At 39.8% G+C, this 27768-nt stretch overlaps 1 long non-coding RNA gene across 4 annotated transcripts in view; it reads left to right on the plus strand.

The window, feature by feature from the left end:
• The first annotated feature begins 377 nt into the window (after positions 1 to 377).
• The window catches only part of LOC115294708, a 41073-nt gene continuing 13682 nt past the window's right edge, over positions 378 to 27768 (plus strand). The window contains exons 1-3 of one of the 4 annotated variants that reach the window (XR_003910080.1): positions 378 to 540; positions 4433 to 4559; positions 24468 to 24592. This is a non-coding gene — a long non-coding RNA (uncharacterized LOC115294708). Of the gene's footprint in view, positions 541 to 4432; positions 4560 to 12320; positions 12485 to 16386; positions 16809 to 24467; positions 24593 to 27768 lie in introns of those variants that run through there. The other 3 variants (XR_003910079.1, XR_003910078.1, XR_003910077.1) reach the window with 3 other exon arrangements.

A 27768-nucleotide genomic window follows, 5' to 3' on the forward strand; every position in this document is an offset into this window, starting at 1 on the left:
GATTCTGTGTCTCGCTCTCTCTCTCTGCCCCTCCCCCCAATTGTGCTTGTCTCTGTCTCTCAAACATAAACATTAAAAATAAGCTAAGTGTCTATAAAAAATAAGAATTGCGTCACTTTTATTTTGAGCATAACAGCAGGCTCCACAATGTTTGTATTTCAGTCTTTTACTATTCAATTTTGAATCACAATGTCCCTTACATAGGTGTTGAAAAACAAGTTTATAATAGTGCTTACTTAACTTCTAGGGGACTCTCTATGTACTAGATTATTCTTTGTGTAACACTGAAATGGAATGTTTGTATAAGAGGACAGGTTTCCATGGGGTCCATGGCTGGAGAATTATCTCCATGCTGATGTTCTGAGTGTCTCCATCTTACTTTACAGGTAATAAGCACTGTTTCCACAGACTGTAAATTTTTTTCCAGCAAACTTTGTGAGTAGGAGGCAAGGAATGATTGTACTACTAAGTAAGAATGTAAAAGCATGCAAGTCATTTTTGGAATAATGTAGATAATCAAAAACATGGCAAGAAAAGGAGGTAAGAAAATATGTAAGATTGAAGTATAATGGCCTGTGTGCATTGGGAAGATTATCCTCACAGAAAGGAAAAGGACAAATGTATTCTCCAGGGCAAAGAATGGAGCTGTTAGTTGTTGAGATTGGGAAGCACTGACCTAAGGTACTATGATAACAGTAACAACAATAAAACCCACATGTATTTTATGGACCATTTTTGTTAGTGTACACTTTAGGTACTTGTCCTACCTAACGTATACCATCCACCTTACATGCGGCATACTTTAAAAATTGAGCCATCACAAAGTGCAAAGGTTTACATATTCTTTGAAACTTTGTGGTGATTGTGGTGCCTGGGTGGCTCCTTTAGATAAGCGTCTGACTTCAGCTCAGGTCATGATCTCACAGTTCCTGGGTTTGAGTCCTGCATCAGGCTCTGTGCTGACAGCTAGCTCAGAGTCTGGAGCCTGTCTTTGGATTCTGTGTCTCCCTCTCCTCTGACACTGCTCACACTGTCTCTCTCTCTCTCTCTCTCTCTCTAAAAAATAAATTAAAACATTAAAAAAAAAGCTTCATGGTGATCGTCCTCACTTTTTAAGTTTATTTATTTTGAGAGATAGACAGTGCAAGTGGTGGAGGGGCTGAGAGAGAAGGAGAGTAAGAGAATCCTGACACAGGGTTTGAACTCATGAAACCATGAGATCATTACCTAAGCCAAAACCAAGAGTCGGATGCTCCACTCACTGAGCCACCCAGGTGTCCCATGATTGTCCTCACTCTTGTTCTGTCCTCCTCAGACCTCGATCTCTGCTCCCACAAGACTCTAACCTCTTGGCTCTGTCATTACTGCTTCAGTCCTGCCTCTGACCCGTCCTGCATTTCTCCTGCAGAGTGCTGGCGGGCTTCCCTTCCCCCTTGGCTCTCTGAACGCTGGGCTCCCTCAGGATAAACCCTCAGATCCACCCCAGCAACTTGAGCAGTCCTTAAGTCAGCCAAGCCACCATTCCCTTCCAGTGTGAGTTCCTCAGTTCTCAATGAGGTCTCAGACAAACGATTTTTTTTCCATAAGGAGTTTACCAGCCAGGCTAGGAGACACATGTAGAATTTTTCTGAGGTGTCTGTGAGTGAATGAGTGAGTGTGTGTGTGTGTGTGTGTGTGTTCCTCTCTATTGTTTTGTTTCCTTTTTTGTTTTGTATTTGTTTTTTGGAAGGGTAACTTTTGATGAGGAAAGGAATTATATGGATTCTCCTGGGTAGCCACTTTTTTAGAGGAATATCATTACATTTCTCTTAGAATTACTGTTTTTACTCTATTGTAAATCCCCATGCTTATGCATGTAGAAAAAGGAAAGAGAAGGTTTTAGAGGTGGAAAAACAGGAGAGAAAGTTTTATTATTTGAGGTATGAGCAATTTACTCCTCCCAGGCACAATGTTCTCATATAGTACTTACACTTAAAATTGATCAGATCCACAGGGGAAGTGTTTACTTAAATCTACTTTCTTGAAGTCATATGCCTGAAACTGAAATATGTAATAAAAAGAGCAGAAAGCTAGACAGGTCAAATTCTAGTTCACTCACTCTCTGTGTAGAAACTTGGTCAATTTAAATATTGTCAACTTCACTATTCTTACGTGAAGAAATGGAAGTTATAATTCTTATCTAATAGGGTTTTCTAGGACTATATGAGAGAGTGTATATGAAGATTCCTTACAGTGAGGCCTGGCCCCAAATAGGAACACAATATTTCCCTTTCCTTTCACCATCTTTGTTGATGCCAGCTAGTACACTTTAATTTATTGCTCCCATTCGTGTTGGGGTTAACAGTTATCTGAGCATATTAGAATGAACTAGTTGTAGATCTCCTTTGACTATTCCTTGGCAGATGTATTTAATAATTAGCTATTTTCCCTCCAGTCATGAAGCTATATGGGTATAATATGGGTATTTCAAAAACTAAAATTGTCTTTAAGCTGCATCTACTGAAAGGGAGAATCTTTAAAACATGTTCTGAGTTCACCTAAAGAACAGTATCAAATAGAGATGAGCAATAATCATAAGGCAATATTTAGTCAGAATGAAGGAGCAGAGATTTGGTTGGATCCAGCTGACATATGACTAAGCTTTGTGGCCCCCTCCCCTCTTGGGGCTCTCAGGCCCTCTATACCTTCACCTCACAGAGAATGTCACAGTTGGAAGAGGTACTTATGTGTCCCCAGACCACACAGCAAGTCTCTGCTCTACTTGTGTTTCTGGCCCATACTCCAAGCTGGGTGCACTGAATTTCCCCAGTGCAGTTTGCTCTCTTGGTTGCTGTTGACAATTAAGATTTTACGGCCTGGAGTGAGTTGTTTGAGGGGGGGAGCAGCAGCTTTGGGTGTCCTTTACTGTGATTGGAGGAAATGGGCTTTCAGCCTCCATAGTAATGCACAACAGCTGTTGAAGGACATCTCATTCTAAGTGACACCACATTGGAAATGGAGAACCAGCCTCCACAGTCATTTGTACAGTCATTTGTATGATTGAATTTCCCATTTTGAGGGAGGCAGATGACATTTTTATCTAAAAACAATTTAGCTTTCTTTCTGTATTGAGGAGGAACTAGATCTACCAGCAGAATACAAAACAGGTTATAGAAAGAGAGAAAAGGTCTTGATGGGAGGAAATGAAGCAAACCAAACAAAGCAATAAAGTGAGGAATTTGCATCCACCTGTTTTTGTGCACAATGATAACAAAATAACTGTCTTCCCTTGAATGCTTATTCCCTTAAATTGGTTCCCCCCAGTGTTCATAATAAAGTTGGGGACAGCCACAAGTTTCATTTGTATTTATCACATCGTTGAATTGCTGGGCATTTGAGCTGCTTGGGAAATCAGAAGGATGTCTGGAAGAGGGGTGAGAGCTGTCCTGAGACATCAAGGGTGCCGTCCCTCTGGAGCCTTGAACCATTTAGACAGTTGTCCACTAATGGAACTCCAGCTCTACGCAACCCAACAGTGGATGGCATAGTCTTTAATCTATTGTCATGACCAAGGTGGTGTCAGACTGCATTCTGCTTGGTTTTGATATCTAAATCAAGAATGGCATTGTGATGGGGAAAGGCTGGGTTGTGAGACCTAACTCCATGTATGGTCTCAAATAATGGCATTTTGGGAAAGAACTGTGAATGTGAACCACCAAATATAATATTCTTTGCTGTAACTTCTGAGCTATTTGTGCTGTGTTTTCCAAATTTCCAAATTCCTTTCTGCTCTTTCTCTTTTAGAATGTATCAGAAATTCTCTCAAGAAGGAAAATGCATTTTCCCCTGACTTTCCTTGGGCCTTCTTAGGTACACCTCTATACATTTCACAGACACAGAGTCAGAGGGTTGGATCCCTGCCTTGGGAGATTACTAAGTACCACTGTGACTACATCTTCCTCTATTCTGTTTTATTGTCTTTCAAGTTGAGCATGTGGTTGGATGTTTTAAGTAAACCCATATTACACATGAATGTCTAATACTTGAGTCTGCTCTTAAGGAAGTGGTTTGAATTCTATTTGAAAACCATAATATGTTTGCCTATGCCTTAGTGAAAAGGAATAGAGCAACAAGAACTGATTCTGAAATACAACTGTGCTGATTACAAAGTAGGGACCAGGGACCCTCTGCAGAGCTGGCATAGAGGTGAAGGAGCAGATTTCCTCATGGCAGCCAGATAGCAAAATTCCAGGGTGTATGCCTAAGGTGGCAACATCATCACAAAGCTGTCTGTCCTTTAGGATGACTTGTTTCTCTTTCTACTGACACCTGTAAGAGCAGGAGGAGAGTCATAAAGGAATAAGTAGCATAATAGAGTGTTCTGCCCTGGGACAGCTTCTTTCCCAAAGGTTTTCCATTTTTGCCAACAACTGTGTGTCCTTCTTGCTCTCAGACACCAATTTGGAGATAAGAAAAACTGTCCTATTTGACAAGAGGAAAATTGAAATGGGTCTTAAAGTCTGGTAAAAGAAGACCTGCTTGACATGAAGTATCCTGAAATAAAATGCTTGTGAAAATAGGTAAGTGGATTGAGATCTCTTATCTCCTTATTTGGTGAGGGGATTAGATTTTGTCAGGAGTACCTGTTGAGTTGGTACATGAAGATGTGGAAACCACTAACTACAACCTAGTTGTGAACCAGAGCTTCTGTCTCTCTGTTGTGTGACATAAAAGAGGCATAAAATCACTTTTGATGTTTAAGTAATTCGGCATGTTGTATTATGTCCAACAAAATTATATATATTTTTTTGACATAAAAGATATAAAACCCCAATGTGGGGCTCAAACTCACTAACAATGAAATTGGGACCTGAGCCAAAATCCAGAGTTGGACACTTAACCAAGTGAATCACCCAGATGCATCCCAACTAAATATAATGGAAACAGAATTTGCTCCCAGAAATAAGGTGTTGAAAATAACAGACTATAAAAGGTAGGACTTGCTGAGTGGAAATTAGGTAGAAGGCGCTGAAAACACCATTAAAATAGGCAGCCATTGTCATGTGATAGCAAAAGCAATTAGTTAAACACAGGAATTGTGACCATATGCCTGCTGAGTCTATTAGAAAATCTGATAAGAAAAATTCAGTAGGTTAGAATGCCATGCAGTCTTCCAATATGATTCCAAAATAAAAAGGCAAGGTTAGGCTTAAGAGGGTTTGTGCAAAAACAAAGCAGAAAGTATATACTTTCTTTTTTTAAGTTTATTTAATTTGAGAGAGAGAGAGAGCTAGAGAGAAAGAGAGAGAGAGAGAACCCCAAGCAGGCTCCATGCTGTCAGCACAGAGCCCAACATGGGGCTCAATCTCACAACCATGAGATGAGTGAGGAGCAATTCCTAAGAGAAGGGGAGAGGGGAACAATCTGTTTAGCAATGAGGGGAGTGTGCATAGTAATATAATTGGTGATTTACATACAATAGATCCTCAATAAATGCTACTGAATGGATACGGACTGACTCTGTCTTGAGTTCTCCAGCCTTAGAAATGATTTTTACTCATTTTTCTTAGTGTGGGGAAGTCTGTCTAATCTCTAACTCACCCCTATTCTTAGTCTGAGGTCTTTCTGCCTAACTTTTCAAGAAATCTTTATGACTCTTTCAAAAGTAAAGCCACTAGAAGGTCAGGCATTTACTTCTTCCAAAGGCATTTCCTTCTGCAAAGTGAAATCACTTCTCTTTCTTGGTCTTTGGTATTCCTCAGCCTGAACTCTTGGCTCCCCTTTGAACTTTGTGGTTTCTTCAGCCAGTCCTGAGAATTTTCTAGGCAAATCATCCTGTTTTCCACATGCAGGATTTACTTAAGATGTGTAAACCTCAATGGCAAAAGTGCAGTCACACACATGGTCTATAATTATGAACCTAGGCTACCATATTCACATGGGAATGCCTCCATTTGCTGTAAGTCTCTGATGTGTTACTGGTGATAAGTACAGAATGAGTACTTCCTGAGTCCTATTTCTAACCAACAATAAACATGGAAAATCCTGAAGCCAGTTTTTGAGGGGTTTCCTCATTAAACTTTCTTGCCAACTGACTGCCTTGTTCCAACCAAACATGTGGAACACAGACAAAGTTCCAGAGGAGTGATCATTAGTTGACTATAAATAACTGGGAGACAAATGTCCACTGAAAGTACAAGGAGGATTAGTTTGGCAACTAATGTGACAAAGAAGAAATAGAAATGGATAACTGCCTCCTTCTTCCTGGTACAAATATAGAGAAATGGAATAGTTTCTCAATGTCTTAGAAATAAGAAAATTCATTCTTCTAAAAAATAAGGCAATAAAATCTTTGGGAGAAAAGGAGACTCAGAATCACACCATCTTGCAGCATAACTACAAGTAAGAAACTCAGTTAATTTCAAATAGAAACACATGGTGTATAGTATTACCACTGTGAATCCTGCTGTCTGAAACCAACGCAAGAATTTAAAATATTGATTCTGGCAACACTTGTATGATTTTCCATCACAGCAAAGTTACTGAAATGGAAGCATGGACTGCCATTTTGCAAAAAGGATAATCTCAAAAATATGGCCATTTTGAGAATAAGAACTTGCAGACATTCATTGGACTTTATTTCTTGTCTATTGTTGCTGGATTTCTCAGAATTTACAAACACAAAACAAAATACTTCAGTAGCATTTACTAAGATGGAAAAAAAATAAGAATCTTCTATCTGGCATGTCAGATTAGTCATTGAGAAAAATGCAAATTAAAACAGCTTGTGAGGAAAATGTGATATTCTGTGAATATAACAGGTTTAAAAAGGAAAGTGGTAGAGGATAAAAGGAAGCTTATAATATTAAGAATAGCTGATGTGAGTTGTTCAAAAATATCTATCAGGAACGTGTATACTGAGAGATTTATAGCTATGCATTGGAAAATGTCATAGCCTGTTTTATTAAACAATGGTCATTTATGGTTAATTCCAAATACTAAATTATTTTATTACCTGTATTTTTAAAGCAAAATATATTTCATGAGAAAATCATTAAAACTAAAATGACATCTCAATTGACATCTCAAATGTCAAACCAGTAAGTTCATAAACCAATAGTTTCATAAACTTTTGTGAAATTAAGGATATTTTTTCCCAAGAAAGTCATATTTTAAATACATATATATTATATTTCTCTTGTGGTAAGAAATGGGTGTGAATCTCAAGATTTGTGTCTAGAAGATGATATAAGTGAGTATTGGCATGTTCTCAGATAATTCCTAGTCATCCAAAAAAATTGTAGGCAGGGTGGTGGATGAGGAGAATCAAAGTCAAAAGAAAGAAGTAAATGACTATGAACTTCCAACAGTCATTGAGAGACCATGGAGAGCTTTGGTTGTGACCAAAGCTGCAGCGTTAATAGAAAGGCAGTGAAAGAAGGAGTGATATGTTGTACAGGGGCTTTGGATCTGGTGCCCACCCATGCTGGTGGTGTAAAGGGAGATCACGAGTTGATTTCAGGAGTGTGTGAAATCACAGAACATTTGCCCAGAAAGAGACCTTTGGTGAGCTCCCACCCCACATTTGACAGACAGGCAGAGCAAGCTGGGCTGGAGGGTTGGCTCGGGGTTACAGAGTGTGTTCAGCTCTTGTTAGCTGATGACCATTTATAGGTGAGAGCGTCTTTGGTTCTCAGCACCACAAACACAAAATCTTTGAGGGCTCACCCCTGGGAAAGAAGTGTAGGTTTAGTTTCATTTTCTAAATGTTCATTTTCTGTCTTTTAACGAGCAGCTTCTGTACAATAGAAAATATGTACTTTGAAGAATTCTAAAGTAACCAAGATTTTTCCTATGACTTGCATTTTGGGTCTGCCATGGGCCACAGTGAAATTTGGAGGTGAATTTTTAGAATCCCAGGATATTTGCTTTTAAAAGGCCTTAGAGAGCATTTAAAAGCATGTCTTTTTAAAAACTGGATAAAGCGGTTTTTACAGGAGGTCTCCCATGCCAGCATTTCTCAGGAAGCTAAGTGCACAGTGCAGAGAGTGGGGCTGTCTCCCCTGCCTCCACTCTGACACCACTCCGGCTGTCCCCTGCTTCCTCTCCTGTTCCCCTTAGCAAGAAGAGAGAACTCTGAAATTCTCATAGTCACCTATAAAGGTATTTGATTTTGCTACTATATAAAGCCTTTTAATTATCTGACATTTTTGCCAACAATCTATAGTGTCTGTTTGGGGAAGTCATTATTCAGGCACCAAAATCACTAGTCTGAGCCTATTTGCAAACCATTGTGCACGGACTGTTTTGGAACTGCACTTTAAGGACATCCGATGAAAAATGATTCTTTCATTTATGCATTCATTCAGCAAATGTTTATTGAGTACTTACTCTCTGCCAGAAATTGCTAGGTATGGAGAGAAAAAAAAGTCAAAACACAAACCTTTACTCTGAGGGGCTTACAGTCTAGTGGGAAAGAAAGACATATATTAAACAAAAGTACAGCCCCGTGCTACAGGTATGTGCCTCAATGACCGTTGATATGCCTCAACATCAACGTAGCACAGTGGTTAAACGTGTGGATACTTAACTCACACGGCTAGGAAGACATCTCACCTGTAGGCATAAAGTGTTATTAGAACTGAGTGATATATAATTTGTAACATGACTAGCACATAGTAAGTGCTCAGTAAATGTTAGCCATTATCATTATTCTTTCTGTAGTAGAATAAAAAAAAATAACCTGTGTCTTACTTGACTTGTGAGGGTCTAAAGATGCTTCATGGGAAGATTCTACTCTGCCAAGTCTTGAAAATGCACCAAATTTCGGCCAGATAATTATGAGGAGTCATAGATTGTGGGCGAGAGAAATTATATGAGAAGGATGCTAAAAGCAGGACACAAGCTGACACACTGGCGAATCTTCAGGCCTTAGGGAGTAGCCAGTGCTGGGATGTAGGCCTGGCTATTCTATACATAAGACGCAGGCAGGGACTGGGCACCAGAATGCTTACAAGAAAAGACCTGGTTCTGTCTTACTCTCCATGCCCTATGCCAGCCACACCAATGCCTTGGCCTTAGGTTACTTATTGGGGAATTCAGGTAGTAAAACTAGATGATTTCTACTGTCCTGTAGCTCCAAATTCAATGGTTTTAACTTGGGATCTAATCAGGTCAAGCTAGAAGAGTTATCTTGCATTCTGGGCAAAACCAGTGAGTGTTATGAGTTGGGACACTGCTTAGCAAAAAAAAAGTATCAGTGCTTTAAGGAAGTCTTTGTCGGGAGGTGGGGAAGTATGAGGAAAGGATGGAGGCAGTTATGAGTACATGAGTATATATATGTGTATATACATACACACACAATGCATATATATATGTACATACTATATATATACATATATATATAATCACATCTTCTTAAGCTATTCATGGGATATTGGGATCTTTCTATAATTTGGCTATTGCTGATAGTGCTGCTATAAACTTTGGGGTGCAGGTACCCCATCAAATCATCATTTTTGTATCCTTTGGATAAATTCCAAGTAGCACATTTGCTGGGTCGTAGGGTAGTTCCATTTTTCATTTTTTGAGGAACCTCCATACTGTTTTCCAGACTGGCTGCACCAGTTTACATTCCCACATCCTTGCTAACATCTATTGTTGCTTAAGTGTTAAATTTAGCCACTCTGACCAGTGTGAGGTGGTATCTCACTGTATTTGTATTTCCCTGATGATGAGTGATTTTTTTTCATGCGTCTGTTAACCATCTGGATGTCTTTTTTGGAAGAGTGTCTATTCATGTCTTTTTCCTATTTCTTCACTGGATTATTTGGTTTTGGAGTGTTGAGTTTGGTAAGTTATTTATAGATATTTGGATACTAACTCTTCATCTGATATGTCATTTGCAAATATCTTCTCCCATGGTTACCTTTTAGTTTTATTGATTGTTTTCTTTGCTCTGCAGAGATTTTTTTGTTCGTTTCTTTTGAATTTTGATCTAGTCCTAATAGTTTATATTTGCTTTTATATCCCTTGCCTCAGGAGACATATCTAGAAAAATGTTGTTTCAGCTGATGTCAGAGAAATTATTGCCTATAGAGTCTCCTAGGATTTTTATGGTCAGGTGTCACATTTAGGCCCTTGATTCACTTTAAGTTTATTTCTGTGTATGGTATAAGAGAGTGGCCCAGTTTTATTCTTTTGCATGTAGCTGTCTAGTTTTCCCAACTCCATTTACGAAGACTATTTCCCATTGCATATTCTTTCTTCCTTTGTCAAAGATTAATTGACCATATAATTGTGGGTTTGTTTCGAGTTTTCTATTCTGTTGTATTGATCTATGTGTCTATTTTGTGTAGAACCATACTGCATACAGCTTTGTAATATAGCTGAAAGTCTGGAATCGTGATACTCCAGTTTTGTTTTTCTTTTTCAAGATTGCTTTGGCTATGTGGGATCTTTTGTTGTTCCATACAAATTTTAGGATTATTTGTTCTAGTTCTATGGAAAATGCTGTTGGCATTTTGATAGGGATTGCATTAAATCTGTAGATTGCTTTGGGCAGTATAAACATTTTAACAATATTTGTTCTTCCAATCCATGCTCATGGAATGTCTTTACATTTCTTTGTATTGTCTTCAATTTCTTCCATCAGTGTTTTATAGTTTTCAGAGTACATGTCTTTCACTTCTTTGGTTGAATTTGCTCCTAGATATCTTATTATTTTTTTATACAATTTTAAATGGGATTGTTTCCTTAATTTCCCTTTCTGCTGCTTCATCATTAGTGGCTATTTCAGAATTCTTGTACTGAAGATGCTAATAATGCAAGGATTATGGACTTTCTGTAATCACTCCCCACCTCTCTGTGTTTGGATGCTCCCTAAAACAAAATTTACATAAAAGAGATTTGCATGGCAGAAATTACATCAAATTCTGATTGGTCCTACTTGGCACAGACTTCACATTTCAAAAGCCCAAGTGAGCTCCATGCTTAAAGATAGGATTCATTCACTGTGGAAACTGCCCTAGGAAGGCTCCTGAACATAGGCCAGAATCTCCAAAACAGTCTTTACCTTAATCCAAGGACATTCTTCTCCCTCCATGAGACACATCTCAGAATATTCACAGAAGTGGTGCTCTGGGATGTTCAGACTTCAATGTAAGCAACGCAGAGTGGTAGCGGGGAATTTGAGACTAGAAGGGACTCGTGTGAAACTCATTAACTGGGGCTAAAATGACATTCATCCTTCAGTCTGTGCAGAGGGTTCAAGCTATGAGCTGAAGAGTGTTTAGCATTAACAAAAGGCATGGTCCACTCCCACCACCCCCACTCAGCTGTGCTCTTCTCACAGGTTAGGCAAGGGTTCTTCTCTTTGTGCCTGGTGACCTACCCTCCCAAGCAGTCCTTCTCATCCTCTGATCCCCCATCCCCCACTCTGTACGAGGCAGAGCTGGGTTGTGTTATGGGAAATGCCTGCCTGAAAAAGGAAATTTGTTTGGTTCTGTGTGGCTTCAGAGGATGGATTTAGAGCCAGAATCAGCCTGGGCTCCCTAATTGGAGATTCACTTCTAGATCTCTAGAAGGTTGATTGGGGATCTAGATGACCACTGACTGGTTGTAGAGGTTGCTGAGGAAAACATGGGCCTCTGGCATTTTCACCTTTCTTCCAGTGCTAGTCCATGACTTAGGGATGTGTTTCATTAATTTAAATCAGTGGAATACTGGATAGAACTTAGGAATTGCACAGAGATAAGTGAAAAATAAGGGAATTATTGAGACTTTCTCATCAAATTTATTCCCTAAATGTATGCACAGAGACAGGAGAAAGTCTAGGCAACTCAGAAATAAAAGAAATTTCCAAAATAGTCTGGTTAGAAAAAAAACATCTGGGGATTTGGAGTGAATTATCAGCATCCATTTATTGGAAGCACAGAAGGATGAGCCTTGTTTGGCAAATATTCCCAGCATTGTCTAAATATAAAAAACAAAACCAGAAACCTTTAGCCCATCCTAATGATACATTTGTGAGTATGTCATTCTTCTGAACTGGTGAACTCTAGAGGCCTGTGGTTTGGGGTATGGGAACTGATTGCTTTGCTTAAATTATATAAAGATTTCATTATTATAATTTTCTCATCTTTATGGATTCCTCCTAACAATCCCCCATCTTTGACAAGAATTTAATCAACAAATAAGTTCTTTTCTCTTCAAAAATCGCAATTTAGGTCAGCGGCAATTTTCTTTTACATTTGAATAGGGTTTTTTTTCTCACTTCTACTTATATAAATAATTCAAGAGTTATTGTGAGTTTTGGTCTTCTTTTTTTTTTTCTTTCTTAGAAAAGTCTTCTGTTCGTGGTTGGATGATTGAGGTTCTGGCTGTATCTTATGGTCCTGGCTGTATCTAAACTCTGAACCAACAATTTGATGAGGTTCTCACTCTGAAGTCATCACAGCTTACATATTTGGTAATCCACAGTGTCTCATACACTGAAATACAGAAACCACAGAAACAAATCTTGCTTTGGTGTTAACATCATATAGATGCTTCAGGGTAACAGGCAGCAAGTGTGTGCAGATTCCACTGCATTCTGGACTGTGTACGAGCTGAGTTTGGAAGACACCATAAGGGAAATGTGGGGAAAAAACCAGAACTCCCCATGATGACTAGCACTGCCACATAAAGAAAGTCAGAAAGTCCTGGAGTGAAGGTGCCAGAAAGAAGTGAGAAGACGGGTCCCATGCAGACATACACAATTTACATGCTTTATTTCATTTAATCTTCACCCTAACCTCTACTGTTTTATAAATGAGGAATCTCGTGTGTTTAGAGGTGAAACAACTTTGCCAAAGAACTAAGAAATGACAGTGCCAAGATTAAAGTCTTGCTATAATGTCAGGATCATGAGAAAGAACTTATCACGAGGACAATTTTATCCCCCTACTGACTGGTGCACAAAATTTTGTAGTTTCTTTTTTTTTTAAATTTTTTAATGTTTTATTTATTTTTGAGAGAGAGACAGCGTGAGCAGGGGAGGGTCAGAGAGAGAGGGAGACAGAATCTGAAGACAGGGTCCAGGTTCTGAACTAGCTGTCAGCACAGAGCCTGACGTGGGTCTTGAACTCACGAACAGCGAGATCATGACATGAGCTGAAGCTGGTCGCTCAACTGACTAAGCCACCCAGGCACCCCAAAATTTTGTAGTTTCAATTGAACAAACTTTATGTAATGGTTTTCTAAATACATTCTTAAAATAACTACTATTCTGAAGCTTGTTCAGTGGCTCTGGAATGTTTTATTTTAGTTTTGTTCATAAAATAGAGTTCTACTGTTGAAAAAATTCAGGTGTTATATGGCAATGACTAGGAAATCATGAAATTAGTTGTTCAAATGATTACTGAATTTCATAAGTAAATGTAACACATTGTGACTTATAAAGGATTCTATTAAGAAAAAGACACTTTTTTTCTGCTGTGGCATTGGAATTCTGTCACCATCCCATTTCTTTCGTCTTCTTAGCAATATTTATTTAAAGAATTAATAGGTTTGATTATATCTTCTGAACATGCTCTCTGCAACCCATGCCAGTAAGGGTTCAATATCTGCCATGTCACCCAAGATAGCCTAGTCTGTCACTACTTTTTTGGCCAAATTGAGGCAGCCAAATTCAAGGGTTTTTTTCCTCTCATTGTATATGACCTCTCAGAAACATTCAGCATAGATGATGGCTCAGTTCTGCAAACCTTCCCTCCCTATCTTCGAGGATAGCGCATTTGCCTAGTTTCCCTTCGCTTCCCTAACACCTCTTTCTTTTTTAAAAAATGTTTATTTATTTTTAAGCGTGGGGGAGGGGTCAGAGGGTCTGAAGCAGGCTCCATGCTGACAGCAGAGCCTGTTCAAGGTGGGCTTGAACTCACAAACTGTGAGATCGTGACCTGAGGTGAAGGCAGACAGAGAACCACTGAGCCACCCAAGTGCCCCCCTAACACCTCTTTCTCAGTGCTTATTGGTGAATCATTCCCCTCATTTCGGCCTCTAAATATGGAGAGCTCAGCACTCTCCTCTCTGTTCCTCTTAGCCACCTTCTGCAGTCCCATGACCTTAAATATTATCTGTATGCTCGATACCTTTAGTTTCTGATTCACGTATTCACGAATCTCCACATGAGAAGTCTAACAGGTCTTACATTTAATGTGCCCAAAATAAAATTCTTGATTTCTCCCCTCCAACCTCTTCCTTGCCTCTTCTGTCCCATCTTGGTAAATGCATTGTCTACCCATTTGCTCAGAAAACATGGTAGTCGTCCTTGACTCCTTTTTCTTTTACTTCCTACAGCCAATTTATCAGCAGGTCCTATCAACTTTATCTCCAAAATATATCCTGAGTCACTTCACCTCTCTCCAGCCTTGCTGTGAACAGTCTAGTCTAAATAACCATAATTTCTCCTCGGTTCCTGCCCTAGCATTATGCTTCCACTCTTACTCCTTCCTGAATAATCTATTCTCCATACCATAATTCAGGGGTTCTCAAACATAGCACACTGATATTTTAGACTAACTGTTGAGGGGGCTATCTTGGGCATTATGGGATGTTTGGCAGCATCCCACTAGATGTCAGTAGCACTCACCAGTTGTGATGACCAAAAAGTATCTCCACATATTGACAAATATCCCTTTGGGGGCAAAAATCACCCATGTCAAGAACCACCTCCATCGCCAGAATAATTTGTATCTAAAAAATAAATCATGATTAATAATAATAATAAATATTAAAATAAAAAATGAAATTAAAACTATGTCCCTTTGCTACTTTAAATCTCCGAGTGACTCCCCAAGTCCTTCATCATATCAGGGAAGGCTCTGCATGATCTAGCCTGTGCCAGCATCAGCTTGACTTTAAGGTCCCTGTTGGCCTTATTTCTGTTCCTTACATGAATTAAACTCATTCCTGCCTCAGGGCATTGCACTTACTATTCTACCTAGGATGCCTCATGCAACTTCCAAACCTCTTCCTGGCCATTTTCTCCACATATTGGATTCAGCTTTTCAGCAAGTCCCGCCCTTACCACCCCACTTTACATTTCCAGGTCTGCTTTCTTCATGGCATCTGTAGTTACCTGAAATTACTTTATCTATTTGTTTGCTTGTCTGTCTCCCCAGCTACAACATAAATTCTGTAGAGGAAGCCCCTGTTTGTTGCATACCCCGACTATGCCTCCAGCCCCTGGAACAGTGCTGGGCACATAATTCAAGTGCCCAAGAAATATTCATTGAGTTTTAAAATTCTCCACATCTTGGCTTAACATATTGATAGGGTTATATGTGAAGCTTCACAGTTTAACATGTGCAGGTGTTTTTAATAGAACAGGATACTAGGCACACAGTGTTCAAATGAATTCTTGTGTTTGATTAAAGTGTGGAGAGTATCCCTTTTGTAAGTGAATGCTGCCCCTCTGATTGGATTGTGATCGGAGCCCAAATGACAATAAACAACTTTTGGCAAAGTTAACACCATGAAACTCATCTTTTTCAAATGACCTAAGCCGTGTTGAAATTCATTCCCAGAGGTGAAAGCCTCATGAATCTATCTATTGTGCCATCGAGCCTTATGTTTGATATAAGCTTTGTCAGGGGAATGAGGTATTGATGTTTTAATGTCTGTGGATTATGGTAATGCGCTTAACTATATTGATCTGTTCAGTATTCTGTACTTGCTTTGGCTGCCATCCTAAAAACTCCAAGAGAAGGAAGTGTCCAGATGGCCATAACATGGGCTATGAAAAGGGATCAAAGAAGTAGCACATCAATGTAATTCATAAAATAGAAATCATCAAATTCTGACACCTCACTTAAGCCACAAGCCTAATGGGAAGGTGCTTAATGAGCTAAATTAATCCTACCAGTGACAAAATTGGTGTGTGTGTGACAAGAATGAGGACTTCTCAGCTGACCTGCAGTCTGGGAGCTACAGAGAAGTAACTTTCCATGGGTGAGCCCTGGGGCTCTGCCATTCAGGCAAGGACCTCAGAAGCAGTACAGGAACTGGCCACACAGAAAGGAGGTGCAGAGAACTGGCAGGTCAAGGCGGTCCTGGCAACAGAACCATGACAAGAGTCAGTGGAGTTAAAAGTACTTGGGATCTGAAGTTCGGCCGGCCCGGATTTAGCCCCACAGCTCTGCTGCTTACTAATAACTTATTTTTTGTTTTACTACTAACTTCTTATCTGCATGTCTGCCCTGTTTTCTAGTTATTTCCTTATACCTTCCTTTTTTTTCACCTATAAAATGAAAGAAATAATATTTCTTCCCTCCTAAGATGTAAGAGAATACATTATGCTAATGTAAAGTACCTGGACTGGAATAAGCATATAGGTCTCCTTTCCTTTTTTTACCTATTCCCTTCCAGACTTTGTAGCATCTGCCCTAATGAGAACACTATGTGCATTACCTACCTGACCTTGAAACAGCAAGGACCTTCAGAGAGGGAGCCCAAAGTCAATCTTCTGTTTTCAGCAGCTTTTCTCAACTGCCTCAGAGGAAAGATTAGCCTGTGTGAGTTGCTGACATTGAGTTTCCCTCTGTTCTGTAAAGGTGATCTAAGGTTTGGCAGGAACTGTAGGGGAGGAGCGCTAGGGGAGCATCTGTGCCCACCTGCCAGCCCACAGGAGAAGAGCAGGGAGCAGCAGACCCCTGTCCTGCCAGGCTTATCCCCATCACAGATGCCACAGACACTTTATGGCCATCATAATAAAAGCTGAATCTGCCAGCCCTGGCTTCACGAGACAGGGGATAAACAATAGCTAGCAGATTAAATAACACGGGACATTTTATGCACAAGTTTGAGAGTTTACTAGAAACTGAGAGCTTAATAAATAAAAAGGACTGCAATGGACTTTAATAAAGCAAACAGACCAAGGAATCATTCATTTACAATATGAAGGATTTGTTTTCCGAGGCAATCATGCAAAAAGGCTTAGCCTATCCTGCAGATGAAAAACTAGCCTGACCCTATCCTGCCCAGCTGAATGAACTCTGCAAACAGGATTTTCAAAGTGCTCTCTTTCAATTAATGTTTTAATATTTTGAGTCTTTTCATGGAAATTATAGCTTTAGCTGTTCAAGATGACTTAGCGACTGCCTGATTTACAAATGCACCCAAGCAATGCCAATGGCCTTTGCAAATTAGATTTTTAAAATAATTCACATGGTGGCTTTTTAATGTACTCAAGTGCTTCCCATATGCTGCCTTCCAGCCTCATTCTGAAGCACAGATTTTTCAGAGCCTCTTACACATTTCAACTCTTCTTTCACACTTTTCCCTTTCCCTTTTAGATAGGTCCAACACTGCTTTTATTTATAACATAATGAAAAGAGAACCACAGGGCTCCAGATGACGAGATGTTAACAGTAAAGTTTCCTTCCCATTGAGTTTCAAATCATCACCAGATCTTCAACCCTCTCTCATCATTTTGCATTTATATTGTTGCTGTAGTGTCTTGCTATTTTGATCCATTCTATACTATACACTGTGATGAAAGAGTTCTTAAAACATCGTTTTTACTGCACCATTCCCTGCTCAAAAAATAAAAGAGCGCCTGCTGTTTCCAGTCTAAATTTTCAACTCCTCACACTGACTTGTTTCCCCCACTTTTAAAAATAGACTATTTTTTAGAGCCCATAGTCCATAGTTCACTCATGGTGCTGCATGCTCTTTGGGTTTTGAAAAATGTTCAATGACAAATATTCACCATTGTGGTAGCATATAGAATAGTTTCACCGCCCTAACAGTGCTCTGTGCTCTGCCTATTCACCCCCTGCTTCCTTCCCAATCCCTGGCTACCACTGATCCTTTTACTCTCTCCAGTTTTGCCTTTTCCAGAATGTCATACATCATGAAGTTTTCCACTTAGTAATGTTCATTCAAATTTCCTCCATGTCTTTTTATCCTTTTTGGTGCTGAATCCATTGTCTGGATGTACCACAGTATACTTATCCATTCACCTACCAAGGGACATCTTGGTCACTTCCAAGTTTCCACAGTTATGAATAAAGCTGCTATAATCATCTTTGTGTAGGCTTTTGTGTGGACATAAGCTTTCATCTCATTTGGGTAGTTCCCAAGAAGCACGACTGCTGAAATGTATGATAAGAATATGCTGAAGTTTTTTGGTAAGAAATCGCCTGATGTCTTCCGAAGTGGCTATTCCACTTTGCATTCCCACCAGCAGTGAATGAGAGTTCTTGTCATTTCACATTCTCACCAGCATTTGGTGTTGCCGGTGTTTGGGGTTTCCATCATTTTAATAGGTGTGCAGCTTAATTTTTAAATCCATCTTTTGGGATACCCATGTATCTCAGTTGGTTAAACACCTGACTCTTGATTTCATAATCAAGAGGTCATAATCTCATGGTTTATGAGTTCTAGCACCGCATCAGTCTCCATGCTGACATTGAGGAGCCTGCTTGGGATTCTCTCTCTCCCCCTCATTCTCTGCCCCTCCCCTGCTCCTCCCATGTTCTCTCTCTTTCTCTCTCAAAAACAAATAAACTTTAAAAAATCCTTCTTTCAATTCACTTTGTCTTTCCACATGTATTTTCACTTTTCTCAAACAAGAGCATTGACTGTTGTCTAGCTTGTGCTGGGTTCCCACCAGTCTCTCTGTCCCAGTTCTGTGCCTTTGCCCATGTTTATTCCCATATGAAAGTCTATCCCCTTCTGTGCCAAAACATCTTATGCCCTTTTTTGTGGGATCTTCTTCACTGTAACAGACATTATTCTTTTCCCCTTGCTATGAATATCTCTAAGGATATGGTTCTCAACCTTCAAGAACTTTAATACTAATGGCTGAGTCCCATCCCCAGAGATCCTCATGTTATTGAATTGTGTTGCATGGACTTTTAAAAGTCCTCCATGGGGTGCCTGGGTGGCTCAGTCGGTTGAGTGTCTGACTTTGGTTCAGGTCATGATCTCATGGTTTGTCGCTTCAGGCCCCACGTTGAGCTCTGTGCTGAATGTTAGCTTGGAGCCTAGAGCCTGCTTCGGATTCTGTGTCTCCTTCTCTCTCTGCCCCTCCTCCATTTGCACTCTGTCTCACTCTGTCTCTCAAAAATATATAAATTTTAAAAATGTTTTAATAAAAAATAAAAGTCCTCCAGGTGATTTTTAAATATGCTACTAATGTTGAAAACAAGCACTAGGACTTTCACTCCTCACCAGATAAATTTTTTACTATATACTTAGTACATTAAAAAATTAAGTTCTCTGGAGGAAGGACTTAGCACTGTTTTTTGTTTCAGTTTATGTATTTATTTTGAGAGAGAGCATGTGGGGAAGGAGCAGAGAGAGAGAGAGAAAGAGAGAGAGAGAGAGAATCCCAGGTAGGACCCACACCCTCAGCCCGGAGCCCTATGCAGGGCTCAAACGCACGAACCATGAGATCATGACTCAAGCTGAAGTTGGATGGTTAACTGACTGAGCCACCCAGGTGCCCCTCAGCACTGGTAGTTTTAAAAGCCCCCAGGTGATTCCAATGGATTGTTAAGGCTGAGAACCACCAGCATTTTACCTTAGAATTTGATTCATATCTTATCTACCCAACTAGATTGCCAATTAATAAATGGTGTTTCTGCATTTTGATTGTGGATCCCATTCCACTCCTGCATCCTTAATACATGCCACTGAACACACAACAGATAATAGTAAATAAATATATAAGTAGGTAAGTACTTTCTGGTGGACTGTTTGATTTTTACCCTTATAGGGTCCATGGGTTAGAGGCAAAATCATGTATTTAAATCTCAAATGGGTCACTATCTTCACTCAGATTAAATACCCATCCTACAGCCAAAGGCTAAATATTTATGCTTTGCTTATTGCCATGCAAGTGTATCCGCTGGACTAGTGTAAATGATTTAGTGCAGTCTATTACACCACTGAGGAAAAGAAGAATGTCAGTTAGAGATGGGGGAAGAAGCATTTACATTCATTACTTTTTTTTTTTGAGGATTTTGCTGCTGCTTATTGTGTTATAATGCCTTCAATACCAACTGCTAACAAGAACAACAAAAAGATAACAGTAAGATAGTTAACAAGACAACAAATGCCACTTGCTGGCCCACCTGAACTGAGTTTCTAGGGTTTTTGTGCCCACTTCAGCCCATCCTGAAAATGCGATTCATCCTGCTAGAAATTAGTCTTCATTTCTTTACCAAGTGCAAAGTAGATCAGGAAAAACCCATTGATGGTCAGTCACAGCGATGCTGCTAGGGGATGAATTCTTCCCCATATAGTGAGACCACAAGCTAACCCAATAACTCAGTTGTCTGAAGTAGTGTTTGGACTTTGCCTTTCCCAAAATTCATATCTTTTAAAGTTTCCTAATTATTATGATACCAGAGCTGTAAGAAGGCTTATTTTGTGAAGATACATTGTTTTCAAGGATGCAACTGACATTGAAATGAACTAAACTCATCAAAATGCAGAAGCCAGATTCTGGTTCAGGAGGTTGACTCAAAACCTGTATTTCTTTCTCCTTTCCAGTATCCCATAGAAGTGACAGTAACAATATCTGAAGAGGGATAAACCCATAATAATATTCTTTTCCTCTTTCAAAAAAATCTCCTTCAAGAATCTCTTACACATTTCTCTAAAAAGAGTTGATAACATTTCCCAATACCATGAGGATGTAGAAATCCTCCTTTACCATTTATATGCTCTTATAGGAATGTTGCTGACCATATATGTCAGCTATACATTATGAGCTGGCTTGTCCTTGATGGGTCAAGCTTCAGAATGTCTGCCATGCCTATAACCCTTTTCAGAGTGATCATCCCTAAAGGGGCCTTGCTGGTGCATAATACCCTAGGAAAACGAGGCAGGGTAGCCAGGCAATAAACCTCCTGGTTGGAGACACTTTAGGAGGCCAACAGGTGAACTTTGGCTAAATAGATCTCTCTCAAGGAGTTCTGGACTTATGGGAATTAGAATGAACCATTCATTTTGGGAACAATGTGAAGTGCACAAAGAGAGAAGGTAAGAAATTGAAATTGTGAATACTCAGAAGCAGTAAGGGGTAAGAGATAGAAGCCACGTAAAAGACAGAAGGAAAGTAGAGAGAAGGTAGTGGGAAGCAGCAGGAACAGTAAAAGCAAAGATAAAAAGCAAATGAATGAGCCAATAGAAGCTAGATGGGGAATCCTTTTAAAAGAGGATAGGCTTGGTCAGCATGCTTCTTAGGCTTACCTTTTCATAAAAATGAAAGTCCTATACACAAGAATATCCACGCAGTAAGAGATAAGGAATCTGGTTCTTGTTTAAGCCACTGTAGCTGAGTTTTCCACTATCTAAAAATTAAAAGTTTCCGGTGATGTGTTTTTCCTTTTCATCTTTGTTCTTTCTTTTTTAACTCTGGACTTCTGATCCACAGAACTTTGAATTCACCTTAAATCTTGGTGATTGAAATCTTAAATCTTTTATTTATTTATTTATTTTTTAATACAATTTATTTTTTTAACATATGCAATTATTTTCCGTCATTTACAATACAGTAGTTACAATGATACTCCAAACAGAAAAGCAAAGTAAAAAATCAAAACCCCCACTTCTATTTCATGTAATTAGACTTATGCAGAAATTAGAAGGTTAGGTACCAACTAGTTAATCACCTAATTTCACAGCTATCTTAAATCTTAAATCTTGACACACTACTGTCACTGGTCCATTCATAGCCCTGTTTAACTTTCTTTTATTTCTTGGTAATAAACACCCACAAACTACCACACAATCCAAGAATTAGAACGTTAACAATGATTTGATTCTTCCCATGCATTCCTCCTCATAGTATGCTCTTGCCTTCCTGTCAGAAATAACAAGTTTTCCGAAGATGGGGTATATCATTATCTTGCTTTTCTTATCCATTGTGTGAACATATAGTTAAACAAACTGTTTAGTTGATTGTTTCTGAACTTTGCTAAAAGAGTAACATGTTGTGCATAGTCTTCTAAGATTTGTTTTTCTCATTTAACAGTATATTACAAGATTCATATATACTGTACATGTGGTTATAATTCATTCATTTTCACTGTTGTATAATATTCAATAATTTGTACAACTTCCTTGCTTCTGGGTATTTTGGTTATTTCCAGTTTTTGTGTGTTTGTTTATTGCTGGTATAAGATTGCTACAAACATTCTTGTATAGAACTCCTGGTGTGTATTCCTTTGGGTATATACTAAGGAGTATAGTTTCATGCCACAGGGTATGTGAATGCTCAACTATACAAGATAATGCCAATTATTTTCCAAAGTAGTTTAACCAATTTACACTCCTCTTTATCTATACCTCTATCCACACCTTCTCCAATATATAGAATGTCAGATTTCATAAATTTTATGCATAGTTTTATAAAATGCCCATAAAGCAGTTATAAATGGTATTTCATTGTGCCCTTGCTTTTTTTTTAACAGTGACTGTGTATTGCTTGTAAAATCAGGTAGAAACAGTAAACATTTTACTTCAGAATCTCACCTCACATACATGTAAACCTCAAACTTACAAGCCCCTCATGTTTCAGTGTTGGTAAGAAAAACATTCCCCAATGATATTATGAGCTGAATGTGGACAACAGCATAGACTCTCTAGAGTTTCTTTTCTAAGCTGCTTACCAAGATAAACATAAATTGTCTGATTTTTTTTCCTGGCTTAACTCTAAGGCAGCTCTTCCATGGGCTGGAGCCCATGGCAGTGAGGGAAAGAAAGACCTGGATTTCAGTCCTAGGATTTCTTTTGAATTCAAAGTCTGATTCCACAAATTTTGCATATGTGACATCAAAATAACTATCTTAAGGGGCAAAAAGTGGGTCTTCAGCATCACGTAGACAAGAGACTCAAAATGTCGGATTGGAGTTTTCATGTTTAACCAGTCCATTAGCATTTATAGAAAGAGCCCCTCTTCTGCCAGACTATAGTGTAGTTATTTTCCTCTTCCACAGAGGAGCTAAAAATCATTCAGAAGATCAACTGGCAGGTGTTATACAAACACCAAATGCAACTAAGACATTCATTCCAGATAGTGCCGTAGTAAAATCAACAAGGTTCAAACAATTGCAGTACTCTAAAGGAGAAAGTAATACAAAAGCCTTAGAAATGCTGATATTATTAGTGAAATAAATCCACAATATTGAATTTGAGGAAAAAAACATCTCAAACACCAAAACAATGATGACACCAACAAAAGATCAACAAAACCTCTATGTCAAAAGAAGCACCCAGTATTAAAGTAAATTAAATGCCTTCTTGTAACCAGGACTGCCACTTCCCACACGTTCAAACTAAAGTGCTTTTATGCTGCAAAATTATAGCTTATAGCGGCCTGTGTGGTTAAGGAAGTGGCAGAGAAAATGTCTACCTATCTGTTGGAAGAAACAAAAGCCAGGTATAATGTAGAAAGGATAAACTATTTCCTGTTATTTTCCTCAGGACACAAAGTCAATTCAATCCAACAAGTGTTGGCTTCGTTTGTATCTGTGAAGCCCTCCCCCTTTTTAGTTTGATTTAATTCACATGAGTTTATTGAGCATCTAATGTGGGTCACTGGTGATGGATGTTAAATCTTTAATGACACAGAAGGTTCAGTGGCAGTGGGAGGAGTCCAATGGGGCAAGACCCTATGTGGCTGAAGGGCAGAAAAGACCTCAGATGGGAGTTAACATCTGAAAGGGACCTTAAATGACTGGGCTGGTGGAGATGGCTGCAGTGTTCCAAAAAGAACAGCAGAAGCAAAAGCACAAATATGTAAAATCATTATACTTTGAGGCAAGAGCAAATAGGTTAGCGTAGCTGTAGAAGGGAAGGTGGAGACATTCAAAATGAAAGTGGAAGCTGCATGGTCAGAATTCTTTAGACTGAAGATCACTGCAGGACGAGTAAAACGGACAAACTCGGAAAGACATGCACTGGCCCACTTCACTGGAAAGGCCAGGAAGTGCTCTGGCTTCAGTCAAAGCTAGATCCAGGGACTCCCACCTTGCTCTCCAAATGCCACCTCTTTTCTTTCTGTTGGCCTCATTATCATGTTATACTTGTTAACTCCTGGCAGCTCCAATCTTTTATCATTGCTACTCCTAGCAGTGTCAACATGAAATGAGTCTCTTTCTCAAATGTTTAGGCAAAAGCCTCAGAATAGAGACTCATTGTTCCAATTTAATTCATTTCTGCCTCTCCCAGAATCAATTATTGTGTTTTGGAGGATAAGTCACATGTCCACTTTTAGAGCCACAAAGAGGGATCAGTGCCAACCAATTATATGGATTAGGGAGGAGGGGGTCCCCACCAGGAACCTTAAAGGCATCTACCGAAAAAGAACTGCCTTCTGGGTAGGAAAAACTGCAGATGTTCCATCCTGGTACCATATTTTGGGGGCTCTGAAGCCAGTCTGAAGAACACACACCTGATTCAGCAATGGAGGGCCATTAAATGTTTTTATGCAGAAGAATACCAGAGTTAGAGCTGTTCCAGGATGAGCCGGTCACAGGATGGAGGACAAGAAAGAGTTGGGAAGGACTGAAAGCGAGATGAGAGATGAGAGGAACCAGTTTGAAATGTCGGAAGAAAATAAGGTATGCACTAGAAATGTGGCTCTGATGTTTGAAAAGCAGTGTGGATTAAAGAGACATTTCGTATGTCGCACAAATTGGTTATTGGCTACATTCTGTGGAAGAGAAAATGAGGCATCAAAGATAATTGTTGTTTTCAAATCTAGTCAACTGGAGAAACAGGGGTGTCAAGAGGAGAAGTTATTTGGGAATGAATCTGGTTTAGCTTGTCAGTGCTGAGTTTGAGGATAAGTGGTGCCCCCAGCAGAGACTTTATCAGGCATCTGGGAAGTGAAGTCTCAGTCAAATGCAGAAGCAGAGCCAAGTGCAAATGGTGAGAAGCACCAAGGTAATCCCAGGAGGCAGAAAGGAGGGGATAGGCGAGAGCATTTGTGAAGCAGTGAGCAAGCAGTCTGTCTGGCTTCCTGTGTTCATAGCCAGCAGTTATGAGTAGGGTCCCTACAGGTACTGAAGAGCAATCAGGGGCCTGGGATTTTGCCCAGCTGATCACTGTGGGATTGGTGACAGAGACAACGAAAGAGTAGAGGACGGACTGTGTGACCAGATGATTCTTTTCTTGATCTCTCCCCTAACAACTGAACGTTCTCATTTCTTCCACTTTCTTTTTATTCCCTATGTACATTCTTTTTTTTTTTTTTAGGTTTATTTATTTTGAGAGACAAAGGGAGGGACGGAGAAAGAGGGAGAGAGAGAATTCTAAGCAGGCTCCGTGCTGTCCGTGCAGAGCCCAATACAGGATGATGTAGGGCTCACACTCATGGAACATGAGATCATGACCTGAGCTGAAACTAAGAATTGGATGCTTAACCAACTGAGACACCCAGGCGCCTTGCCCTTCTGTATGTTCTAATCCTTCAAGTCTGTGAGCCAGTCTGTAGAATCTTTCAATTCCCTGTGTCTAGTTAGTGTCAAAACAGCTTCTTTATGGATGATCAGTTTCCCCATGCTTGTCCCATTCATTTAAGTAGCTCCTGTGAAGGAAGACATCCCAACATGGGACTAAGATCTTTGCTGTCGATCAGAGCTGCTGGGTGACTGTGGCCAAGTTATTAGTCTTTTGAAACCTCTGTTTCCTCATCTGAAAACCCTACTTCATAGGGAGGGTTTTCCTGAAAATTAAGTAAAATACATATGGTATAGAAGCAATAGTGTTGTGTTTAACTTGCCTGATTTTGTGGTGAATAACAAGTAGTGAAGGCAGAGGTCAAAGCTGGGGAATATTCAATCTTTCTGTTCTTGAATTTTTCACTTCACTCTTTGTAGGACCCTCCCCCATACCTCCCTCCACCCCAGAATCAGAGGGACACAGTTTGAGAGTCTTATGAACAGTCTAAAGTTCATTCCCACAGGATCATTGTGCCTGAACAGATGGAAGCATGAGACACCTCCCCTTTCACTTTCATTGTGAGTGCAGTGAGGTTGCTGTCACAGGGAAGACCCTCATCAGACTCAGAGTGGGCCAAAACAGAGGAATTTAGGAGAACCCTCCAAACCCAGGAGCTGCTATCTCTTACTCTCAACCTTCACTAATAAATCAGAATACTATGTTAGCATTAGTTCTAACCAAGAACATGGGGAGGGGTGGTTTGGGGACCATTTGTAATAGGAAGGAGTCTCTGGCACATAGTAGGAAGAGGGATGGGTGCTGCAGTGAAAGTCCCCGAGTACTGAGGGAGAAGGTGATGAGCTCAGGTGTACAGTGCAGCTGGGAAGACAGGTGATGAAAAGGAAATGGTGCCATCTGGGAGAGAGGCAAAAGGCAGGACTTTCTCTTCTGTCTATTTCCTGCAGATTAGAGTCAAAGTCTACTTCCTCCTTCTCTTTAAAAGGTGTGGTACCTCACCAAAAAGAGTGAAGCAGGAGGATGTGGACAGCCACCATAGGTGGCCTTGCAGGTGACCAGGAGTTCTGTGTATGCTACCAGGTGAGACCACGTGCAGCAATGCGGGTTTCTCATTTCTACAGTGGGACCAGGCCAGCACCAAGTGCATGCGTAGGAATGACTCTTTAATGAATCTTGCTGTTTTGAAAAGGCTGTTCATCTGTCAGGCTGACCAAAATAAATAGTCGGAAGCCCTAAAGAAAGCCCTTCTCTTTGGCACTCTGATTACAGCTGGAGCTGACGTTCCACAGAATGTAGTGATTTATTCAGCCGGAAGATGACTGGCTTTGGGGCAACAAGGGGGTTTTCTTCTTCAAGAATTTCTGTCATGGCCTTTTTTGACCCTTCACCCTGGTGAGTGAAATTTAAAAGTAAAATGAATGCCTTTGCCATGAGTTATTGAGTTTTCCCTACCCTGCACTTAGCATAGCTTGCTGTCTGGGGGGAAATGGGATAAAGGGCTCTGTTCAGTCAAATGTCTGAATTAATGATCTCCCCAAGCATCTTGGATTTAGATGGTGGATTTGAGGATGTAGAGAACATGGGTGTTTTGAATAAGGGATGCAGTTTTACTGGGACTTGTTAGAGAAAGAGAAGCGTATCAGCAAATATCAGCACATTTGCCAATCGGCAAATTGGTGATGAAACTTTAGTAAGGCATTTGCAGTGAGAAGGGTGATTTTAAGCTGTTCCAGAGGACCAGACAACTTCAGTTTCCAAGCCCCCTCTGCTCTTGTTGACCTGGTTTCAGGAAACTGATTCACAGAAGCACCAGCATTAACCGTACCAAATGGGTGGTAGAAAGACAATGATTTGTATTAACCTTAGATTTTCCAAAACAAGTCTGGTGCTTTAAGTGAAAAAGAATGAGTATCAATTAGATCATGGGGCAGATAAGGCCAAAAGGAACCATAAAGCAGTTCTTCATTTCCCTGAAATTGCTTTAGTGATAGTTTTTAAATTTAAACCAAAATTTTCAAGATCTTTTTTTTTCTTAATGATAGTCATCTGACGCTATGGGAAAGGTCATATCAGAAAGTCAGAGAGAATGAATGTATGTTGTAATAATCCATAATGGACAAAAACCTATGCCCCGAGGACAAGCCTGTGGTTGGCATTGTTCTTTTCTAGCTCGAAATTTTCCCTGAAGCCATCAGCATCAGTGACAGGCAAATTAAAGACAGTGAGGCTAGAAATACAGATGTCCACATTAAAGAGCCGAGACAAGCAGCAGAATTCAGGGAACAGTGTCTGATTGGAACTAGGAACACTTTTTTCTAAGATGGCTGCTTG

Source organism: Suricata suricatta, chromosome 6 (assembly GCF_006229205.1).
Source record: "Suricata suricatta isolate VVHF042 chromosome 6, meerkat_22Aug2017_6uvM2_HiC, whole genome shotgun sequence".
Classification (NCBI taxonomy): Eukaryota; Metazoa; Chordata; class Mammalia; order Carnivora; family Herpestidae; genus Suricata; species Suricata suricatta.